The sequence below is a fragment of the Capsicum annuum genome, chromosome 4 (genome assembly GCF_002878395.1).
Source record: "Capsicum annuum cultivar UCD-10X-F1 chromosome 4, UCD10Xv1.1, whole genome shotgun sequence".
NCBI lineage: Eukaryota > Viridiplantae > Streptophyta > Magnoliopsida > Solanales > Solanaceae > Capsicum > Capsicum annuum.
Window position 1 is genome coordinate 160,486,706 of NC_061114.1, and position 9,202 is coordinate 160,495,907.

General features: G+C 28.2%; 1 long non-coding RNA gene across 1 annotated transcript; it reads left to right on the forward strand.

Moving 5' to 3' along the window:
- The first annotated feature begins 6,493 nt into the window (after nt 1–6,493).
- LOC107867790 lies at nt 6,494–8,608 on the forward strand. Its single transcript, XR_001673336.2, has 2 exons — nt 6,494–7,147; nt 7,633–8,608. It is a non-coding gene; the product is annotated as an uncharacterized LOC107867790 (long non-coding RNA).
- The last annotated feature ends 594 nt before the right edge of the window (nt 8,609–9,202 follow it).

A 9,202-nucleotide genomic window follows, 5' to 3' on the forward strand; every position in this document is an offset into this window, starting at 1 on the left:
CAATATATGCTTGTAGCAAGTGTTCATTAAACGTAGACAGATAAAGTTATTTTTCACTTATATTATATCATATAAAATTTAAGTATTTTAGAATATTAAAAATACTAAAATAATGAAAACTTAAGAAAAATATATGTATAAAAATAAAAAAATAAAGAAATTTCAATAGTCAAAATCTAATTAATTCGCACAAAGCGTGGATGGATTCACTAAATAATATTACAATTTTCATAATAAAAATGTCTTTGTTTTTATGAATTTTAGCTTTATATTCCTCAACCATAATTTTAATTGTTTCTTAATGTAATTATATATTAAAGGTTAATTTTTCTTTTATTATATAAGACTTTCGCTATGTTCAGATATTGCTTTCAAATTAATTTCATTCAATTTTTTTTAAACACTTTAAAAAGCATTTATCTTGATGAGGAAGAAGACTACAAGTTGATGACTCTTTACTAATTTTGTCATTTATTACAATTATTTATTCTTTGTTGTCTTTACTTTTTGTTTTCATTTTCCTTATTAACATTAATTTTACAATTACATAATACATAAATAGGAATTTAATTATCATTAAGATTATGTTATACTAATTTCTCTTATATGGGTTGTCTCAAGCAAATGGTGAATTGAGTTCTATTGCGAAAGGTCTATTTTAAGGATATTTTATGAAACTTTAATAACCCATTTAATTAGTAGATTATATAAAAAAAAATAAAAAATTAAGGCGTTACATCATTTTATCTATATTTCTTATTTATATCTATTATTAATATAACGACAAATAAAATGATAAATTATGTGTTTGTAATTTAAACTATTTAGAGAAAGCAAAAAATATATATATATAATTCCACAAAAGACATTTATATCATTTATAAAAATTATTTATTCTTTGTTGACTTCACTCTTTTTTTTTTTTTTTCATTTTCCTCATTAACATTAATTTTACAGTTACAACTACATAATACATAAATAGAAATTTAATTATCACTAAGATTGTGTTATATTAATTTTTCTTATGTGGATTGTCTCAAGAAAATGGTAAATTGAGTTCTATTGTGAAAGGTCTATTTTAAGATCAATTTGAATTTTATTTTATGAGACTTTAATAATCTATTTAGTTAGTAGATTATATAAAAAGAATTTAAAAAATTAAGATGTTTTATCATTTTATTTATATTTCTCCTTCATATCTATTTTTAGTATCGCGATAAATAAAGTGAAAAATTGTGTGTGGTAATTTAAACTAATTAGAGAAGGTATATATATATATATATATGGGAAAGCAAAAGGTTTATTTGTGTGTATTAATCTACAAGAGACATTTATGTCAAGTGGTTCTTATGTCCTACTCCTCGAATCTTCACATAATCACCATTTCATCTTCATTTCATCAGTTCACTATTTGATCTTCTTCTTATCCCTGTAAAAAATAACACATCACAAAAATTAACACATTATGAATAAAAATTGTAAGAAAATAGATTTAAATCATACATCTTCTTGCTTAGAAGTTAAAAATAATATAGGATAATAATAATAACAATTTTAGTGTAAAGCAAATCAATTAAAATACCAAAAGAACAATACAGGAAGAAGAAGAAAAAACAACAACATATTCAAAAGAAAAGAATATGGAGGACATTTTAGGAGGTACACAAATAATTTTTTTTTAAAATAATATATATAAGTTCAAAAAATATATAGTGAATGAAATATTCTTAATTTTGTTGATAGAGGAAAGAAACTTGTAATGCTTACATTTATAGGACATCAATATGGAATATGAAATGATATCATGAAAGGAGTTATTTATGGTCATCAAAGGTCATGAGAGTAATGAAAATTAAAAATATTAAACTTTTTTATTAAAGGATATAAATAAATGTAGGAGTAGTAATTGATCCATTCATTTTGATTATTAAACAAATTGATTAATAAATGAAAAAATGAAGTAAAAAAATAAAAAAAAAAAGAGAAAATAGATAAATAAGTTTTCTTGCATCTAAGAGATGCCACATCAACATACTACTTAGCCTCCTTTATATATACATATCTATATATAGATAGATAGATAGATATAGATTCATCAATGCAAAATTTATAAGGAATGACGTATTGTCGGTTATGAAAGATATTTAAGAAGATGCACCATTTCAACTTTCAAATTATTAAGTGGTGAAACTTTTTAGTTATTAAATTTATTGAGCATATATGGTAGCCATTACTTTCAATAGATGAAAATAATTAGAATATCTAAAGAGACATGTTATTTAAATAGAAAATACATATGAATGAGGAATTTTTGTAATTAATGAGATATAATTAATATTGATATCTAATTTTTGTCCTCCCATTCCGAATTAATTTTGAGTTTCTTAATTTCAAATAAGTTTAAAATATTTATTTTAGGTTATTTAAAAAAAATAAATTCAAGACTACCTTTTAAATTTTAGTTGAAATTAATATGTTTTGTGTTTAATTATTTAAAATCATATACTTCTCACTTAAAGAAAATATTTTAGAATTTATTTGAATGAAAAGTTTGTTTGAATTGCAAATACAATACTTTTCTTAAAATCGATTCAAAATAAGGAGTTGATGCCATAACTAATTTCTTAATTTCTAAAATAGAATAGTTATGCCTTGTATATTATTTATTTTGAGATTATTAAATTTGAGAAGCGCATTAAATAAATTGGGAATTAATTTTGTTTCAATATGATCCATTTAGTGTAATTCTGGCTGTTTTATTAATTTAATGGCCAGAGGTATAATAAGATCTCCCCTTTATTTTTTCCCTCATTTCAGCTCCCTCGGGCCCAAATCTTAGCCGAAGGACCCAGCCCAATCTCCAAAATTTTCCAAGTAGATCCCCAATTTATCTATGAGATAATATCTAGCGAATATATATCTATGAGATAATATCTATTAAGAACTAAGATAAATATCATGAAGGACGATCATTGTTGTGATGATAGAAATTAAGAAGACCTTTTAACAATAAAGAAATTATGGGTATACATTGCATGATACACAAAATCTCCCCCAAATAAAATAATAGAGAAAGTATCGTCAAAGTTAAAGATTTAATAGAATGGTTAATCTATACTTCATTCGAAAATATTATGCTCTTAAAATTATATATGCAGAAGAACTTGTGAGAAATAATTAATAATATAATTATGATACACGAATCACTCAATGTTTCTCACTACTTAAAAACTACCTAATTAATTTGCTAAAAGAACTATATTTTACCTTTACTCATATGTGTTTTTCGTGCGCCACAAATATATTTCTTTTTGATTTAGTGTCAAATCAGAATACGAGTTATCAACCTATAGAATGATTGCAAAGTTAGACAGCCAAGTGAAGTTATTAGAAAATTCATGACGCTGAAATAACGTTGAACACCTATACACATAAAACAAAAAAGATTTAGACAATAAAGAAGAATAAAAATAATTATTGAAATTTATCTAAATGGATGTATGTATGAAATGAAACAACAATGACAAGTTAGTAGCCATAGTCCATAGAAATCTATTATTTTTATACTCTAAATTTATCAATGCAAAATTTATAAGGAATAGTGTATTGTTGGTTATAAAAGATATTTAACAAGATGCACCATTTCAACTTCCAAATTATTAAGTGGTGAAATTTTTTAGTTATTAAATTAATTGAACCTATATGGTAGTCATTACTTTTAATGGATGAAAAATATAAGAATATCTAAAGAGACATGTTATTTAAATATAAAATCCACATGAGGACTTTTTGTAACTTATGAGATGTAATTAGTATTGACATCTAATTTTTGTTCTCTCCATTACGAATTAAATTTTGAGTTTCTTAATTTCAAATAATTTTAAAATATTTATTTTTAGTTATTTTGAAAATAAATTTCAAAGCTACCTTCTAAATTTTAGGTGAAGTTAATATGTTTTGTGTTTAATTCTTTAGAATCATATATTTCTCACTTAAAGAAAATATTTTAGAATTTATTTTGAATGAAAAGATTGTTTGAATTGTAAATACTATACTTTTCTTAAAATCGATTAAAAATAAGAAATTGATGACATAACTAATTTTTCAATTTCTAAACAAAATAATTATGCCTTATATAATATTTGTTTTGAGATTATTGAATTTAAGAAGCGTGTTAAATAAATTAGGAATTAATTTTGTCTCAATTTGATCCATTCAGTGTGATTATGGCCATTTTATTAATTTAAATTGGCTATAGGTATAATAAGGCCTCCCCTTTATTTTTCATAAAAATTACATATATAACGATATGTTTAGTGGTATTTACTAAATATCTCAATTTTTTTTCAAAATTTCTTAAAATCCCAACTCATGGCCTTTGAAGATACATTCAATTTGCGATAGATACATCCTGCGGATACATGTTATTATTAAATTAATTTGCTTGTTTTAAGGGATGTAACTGTCTAAATAGCATTAATGTAGCAATTATCATAACTAATTAAGGTAAAAACATAATAATATCCCACATTATAAGGTAATTAGTTTGTTATTCCACATTTTAAACAAAATCTTCAAACAAAATTAGTTTCCACATAGAAAAAAATTGAAACGATTTTTTTTCTTGATCTTGTTTGAGGTAATTGTAATGAATATTTCAGTGTTATTACATCATTCCGGCATTTGAATTAACGATATAAAGTACGAAGGCTATAAGAGCAATGAAATCGTTGTTAGTGAATTTGTGTTGTATGAAAAGTTGATTTCGACAATTGCGGTAGAGCTAAAATTTGACGAAAGCCAAAAAAAAAATTGAGGTTCAATACATAGTTAATGGTAATGCGACACCGTTGTTGATCCGTAATGAGATGGGTGTAAGACTTTATATTGAAGTCAAGAAAAGTGAGCTTGATTTTGGGATGAATGCACTTATCATCACAACAGAAGATAAGTCTGCTCGTGAGAAGTTGTTTGATGATAAAGTTGGTGCTGTAATGTGTTTGGAAAATTCTAGTAAAAAAATTGAGAAATTAATTGCTTATAAATCTAAAGTTTCAGCTCCTATGCCATTGTTTGATATGAAGAGGAACAAGATCATTACTGATTTCAAAAACAGTGAAGTTAAGGTTGGGTAAATTTAGAAGGACAAGTGTACTTCAATTTCAGTCATGGCAAAGTATGCAATTGAGCATTCATTCAATTTCTATGCTAAAAGATCGGGCAAGAAAATGTATGTATCTTCTTTAACATATCAGATGTTGAAAATTATATCTAATTTAACGAATTATGTATCTAACATTAAATTGGCTATTATTCTACGTAACTTTTTGGTTGTTTAGTTAATAAAGCTGAGATACATTTTTTTGTACATAATACATTTTTTTGTTTCTTGTATCAGTGGTTCTATACTTATGTATATTATGTGTGTCGTATTGTTTTATTTTTAGCTAAATATGCGTACTCAAGATACATATGAGTATTGTTACAGATATAAATTGTAATAAATTATAATGTGAATGTATCTCTCATATTTTTATTCTAGTACGTAGGAATCAACTTATTTTAGTATAATATTCTGACCTTTTTATTTGCAAGAGTGCAGCTACGTCCTAAAATGTCCTTCGGAGAATTGTGCTTGAGAATTTAAAGCATCTTATCGATGGTAACGAAAAAATTGAGGCTCCATACATTGTTGGAGATACTTGCAACATAAGTACTACAACAGTAATAATTAAAAAACATTCATTTTTTAACTAAGAAATTATATTGATTCTCCTAGTGTATATTTGTTTCGTATTCATAGAAATATCACAATAATTATTAAGTTTATATGTTGTTTATTCAATCTGTTCTTTGTTGATGCAATTGTAATTTACTGGTGCCGTGACATCTTAATAATGAAAATGACAAGATTTAACAAATTTTAAGTGTAGAAAATCTTAAAGTGAGTCTTTTTCAGTTTACATTGAATTGATTGTGCCCGAAAGACGTTTTACAATCAAATGCTAGTGCTGGATAATTTAACTATACGTCCTTTCACCAAAGTTTCTGCAATTCTCAAAAGTGCAACCAAATGAATAAATGTTAATCATGTATATATAGATTTGGAGAGCTGCCAACAACTAAGAATATTTTAGGCATTATTGATATTAATAAAGTAAAAATTACCTATATAACGACATGTTTACTGATATTTACATAAAATTTCAATTTTTTACAAAATTTGTATAGCCATCAAGAAAAATATATAAAAATTTCACAGATAAAGTAGAACATTTTCGCCATCAAACTAAATATTTATGCAATCATAATTTTTAAACGAGATACAAACTAATAAATATTTATGCAACAATAATTTTTAAACGAGATACAAATTAGTAAACACTTATCGGCCATAATTTTTAAATAAAATACATTAAAAATATATGAAATACAAATAAATTAACATATATCTCGTAAAACATAACATACATATATAAAATACAGTCAATATAGATGTTACTAAATGACACACTTGTTCACCAAACAACCCAATGTTTTTAACAACAACAGCTTCAAATGACACCCTTAATCACCAAAAACGACTTCAAATCCCTTCTAACTTTCTGTCAATTTCCCTTTGGATTCTGTTAAATCCAACTAGTATCGATTCTTCTAGAAGCTCCAACATTCATCTGAGAAATTCGATGAATTTTCATCGATTTTGTACTATGAAGGTTCGGTGTTGTGCAATTTCTATTGAGGAAAAAAATGGCTACGAATTTGACCCAAAATTAGTCCAAATTCATTGATTCCATAGCTGTCAAATACAATTCTTATCCACAAATTTTGAAATTCATAATTTTCTAATTATTTACCCGTTTTGTCCGACCATTTTCCCTTCATTTTCATTCCCAATTCCTCTATAAATAGAGAGTGTGGGTTGAGGGTTGAGAGGAAAATTTTTTGGGGGAAGTTTGGAAATTTTGGAAGAGGATTCCTCTACTCCCACATTACGTAACAAAAAATTCATAGTGAAATCCACTCAAATCCGATTGAAATCACATTATTCCGATGAGACATTTGAATCCCGATGAAAAACAGCTCGTTGGAATTTAGCGAAGTCTGTTCCGTGAGCTCGTCGATCCCAGTTCCTACTCCTAATAAGGTAAATTCGTATCTTACTGTTGTTGTCATTTCTTGACTGGTGTTGATTGGTGTTCATAGAACAATTTAATCCCTAGGATATGGCTATGCACTGACATGATTTCATCCGTTTTGTTCATGATATGGAATTTGCCACCCTTAGCTGCTATGTGTTTCATTTTAGTCACCACGCTCCAAATGTTAAAATAGTATGCAAAGTTCGGGTTTATGCGCAACAACAAGAGTAAATATGTGTTAATTTCTTGCTATGATTCGAGTTTAGTTGTCTTTAAAAATAGTTTCATTACACTGAAACAATATATATATCTACCATATTGTTTTCTCTTTAAGGTTTGAAAATAGTTTTGGTTAAGATTGAACCCAAGGATTTACCAAAGTTTCTTCCGTTCTCACTACCCTGTTTATATGGCCAAGCTTATTTTTCTTTTTCTTTTTCTTCAAGTCTTTGTTTTATTAATTATGTGGCATTTGTGTTTCATCACCCAGTCTTGACAGGTTGCACCAGGGATTAACTCTTAGTCCATTTTTATTCGTTTTGGTGATTGATGTGCTGACGCGGATTATACAAGGCGAGGTGCCTTGATGTATGCTTTTCGCGGATGATATAGTTTTGATTGATGAATCGCGACAAGGGATTGATGATATGCTGGAGATTTGGAGAGAAACCCTAGAGTCTAAAGGTTTTCGGTTGAGTAGGACCAAGACGGAGTACTTGAAGTGCAAGTTTAATGACTCGAGACATAAGGAGGAGGTGGTAATAAAGTTGGATTCTCAGGTGGTTTAAAAGAGGGATAGTTTTAAGTATCTTGGATCTACGATTCAGGGGAATGGAGAGATAGATGAGGATGTCTTTCACCGTATTGGGGCAGATTGGATGAAATGGAGGCTCGCTTTTGGAATTTTATGCGATAAGAAGGTGCCCCAAGCTTAAAGACAAATTCTATAGAGTAGCAGTCCGGCCTGCTATGTTGTATGAAGCGGAGTGTTGGCCAGTTAAGAATTCTCATATCCAAAAGTTGAAAGTGATGGAAATGAGAATGTTGCGTTGGATGTGTGAATTCACAAGGGCGGATAAGGTTAGGAATGAAATTATTTGGGAGAAGATGAGAGTGGTTTCAGTGGAGAATAAAATGCGGGAAGTGAGATTGAGATAGTTTGATCGTGTGATAAGGAGGGACACGGATGCCCCAGTTCGTAGGTGTGAGAGGTTGGCCTTGGAAGGTTTCAAGCGGAGTAGGGGTAGATCGAAGAAATATTGGAGAGAAGTGATTAGACATGACATGGAGCAGTTACAGCTGACTGAGGACATGACCCTGGATAGGAAGATAAGGAGGAAAACATTAGGATAGAGGGCTAAGGGTGTGGTTGAGTTGTAATCAGTAGGTAGGGGAATTGTGGTGTCCTTTGTTTGACAGTGTACTTTTTCGTGGATGTCGTATCTATGTTATTTTATCATGTTCTATGTTTTTGATGTTTTTGTATACTGCCTTTTATATTGCCTTTTATCTTGAGCCGGGGTCTATTGGAAATAGCCTCTCTACCTCGTTAGAGGTAGTGGTATGGACTACGTACACTCTACCCTCCCCAGACCCAACTATGTGGGAATATACTGGATTTGTTGTTGTTGTTGTGTTTCATCACGTGATACTTCACTGTCGAATAGTTCTGGTGGATTGTTTAGATACAATAACATGTTGGTGGTAAATGCCTTTCGATTTTCTGTATCCACAATTAGATCTTGTTTGATTATAGAAACTACATGTTTAAATTTTTGGTGATCCATTTTTTCCTTCCTTCTCTTTGGTTATTCTAGTCAATAGACTTTTCCCGTTATCCTTTATGCTTTATTTAGTCCATATGTTTATTTTTGTTATCATTGATTTCTTTAGACTAATAAACCTTTCCGCTTATTTTTGGTAAGCTGAAATCTTGTCTGTTCGGACCATTTCTGAGAAATCATTTTCCCTTACTTCTGTTTAGGGGTTGTTTGGTTTGAGGTGTTGAAGCAAATAATTCTGGGATAAAATTTTTTATTGCATCTTTGGTTGACAATATT